Consider the following 1981-nt stretch of genomic DNA (forward strand, 5'->3'; position numbering starts at 1 on the left):
GGATGCAGTGACCCCCCCTGCACGACTGTCCGCTTGAGATCTCGCGAGATTTGGTGACCAGCAAGGCGCCCGCTGGCGGGACGACCCTTGCCCTAGAACCACCCTACGCAAGCGCAGGGCTAAACTGGCTCCGCGCTCCCTCCCGGGGCGGGACCTGGAGTTTAGACGGAATCCCGGGTCCCCAGGGTCGGGGAGAGGTGGAAGGAATAGCTGGTGTGTTCCGCGGCCGCTCTGGACCTTGACCTGCGATGTCACAGGTGTTCCCCTCGGCTCCCCCGGACGGGAACCCACGTCCCGGCACCTCCTAGACAGGCGCGCTGACACTCACAGCCCCAGCCTCTAGAAGGAATTTTACTCGTGGACTCGCTGAGTCTTAGGTTGGGAACTTACAGTGAGGCAGCTGCCATCACGCCTAACCCTTGTTGTGTGGGTGGGGAAACTGAGGCCTACAGGACTGGAGCAGTGGTTCTCACCCTTCCTAATGCTGCGACCCTTTCATGCAGTTCCTCATGTTGTGGGGACCCCTAACCATACAATTATTTCGTTGATACTTCATAACTGTAATTTCACTACTGTTATGAATTGTAGTGTAAATATCTGTGTTTTCCGATGGTCTTAGGCGACTCTTAGGGTTGTTGAACCCCAAAGTAGTCATAAGGTTGAGAAATATTGGATTAGTCCCTAGAGAATGTGGTTGGATCATCTACCTTTAAGCCAGTTAAGGACAGTGCTGCCCAGAGACCTTTAGTCTTTACACACACACACACACACACACACACACACACACACACACATTCTCTCTCCCTCCCTCCCTTCCTCTCTTTCTTTCCCTCCCTCCACTCCAGATTTCTTAAAAATGGTTTACAGAATGTATATTGATTTCTTAGTGTAATCATTAAGCTCCTCTTCATAAACTGGGCTGACTTGAGCAAGGCTTGTTTCTAGGATAACTTCCGATCTCCAGGAGCTGCAGACCCTAGCAGACCATTCTGAATGAGGTGGCAGTAGGAATCGCTGTTAACACGGTATCCCCGCAAGAGCTAATGGCGCAGCACTAACTCTGGTATAGAGTAGCTGAAGCCTGGCAGTTGTAGCAAACACCTTTAATCCCAGCACTCGGGAAGTAAAGGCAGGTGTATCTCTGTGAGCTTGAGGCCAGTCTGGTCTACAGAGAGAGTTCCAGAAAAGCCAAGGCTACACAGAGAAGTCTGTCTCGAAAAACAAAACAAAAAAACAAAAAACAAAAAAAAAAACCAAAACAGGAAAAAAGAGTAGCTGAAAAATGAGTGCCGACAGCAACTAGGCAGCTACCAAACGAACTAGAGCCCCTGGTAGCAGCGCATCCTAACATTTTCATCTCGTTTGAAAAACCTCAGGAAAGGGCTAGGAGGATGTTATCACTGTGAAAACGTCTTCCGGCAGGAACTGCTGCTCTCTTGGTGGTCAGATGAGCGAACCGGAGGAAAGGGAGATGCTCCGATAGACTAAAACCGATGGGAGAGAACAGAGGCAGTCTATCGCTTATGTCTAAAACTCCAGGAGAAGAAACGTGGGTGGGGCTGTCTGCATGTGAAGGCCGCCTTTCTCCCTCAAGTGAGTTCAGGTCCCCTAAGTTCCAAAGGTGAACGGAGGACTGCAGGTGTGTTTTCACTTGCTGTCTTCCTGTCTCTTAACACCAAGGATTGCTTTCATCTGTGTGATGCTTAGTGAATTATACAATGTGTTAAATGACTTTTTTCTTTACCAGATTGTTGTAATTGGAGCGGCAGGGCTGCGTCCCCGGCACCCGGCCGCCCGCATGACTAGCTTATGCCCTGAAATAATTACACGGAAACTGTATTTTTTTTGATCACTGTCTGGCCCATTAGTTTTAGCCTCTTATTGGCTAGTTTTTACTTATTGATCTAACCCATTTTTAATATTTTGTGTAGTACCACGAGCTGGCTTACCAGGAAAGATTTTAACCTGCGTCTGTCTGGAG

This window comes from Chionomys nivalis, chromosome 10, assembly GCF_950005125.1.
Source record: "Chionomys nivalis chromosome 10, mChiNiv1.1, whole genome shotgun sequence".
NCBI lineage: Eukaryota > Metazoa > Chordata > Mammalia > Rodentia > Cricetidae > Chionomys > Chionomys nivalis.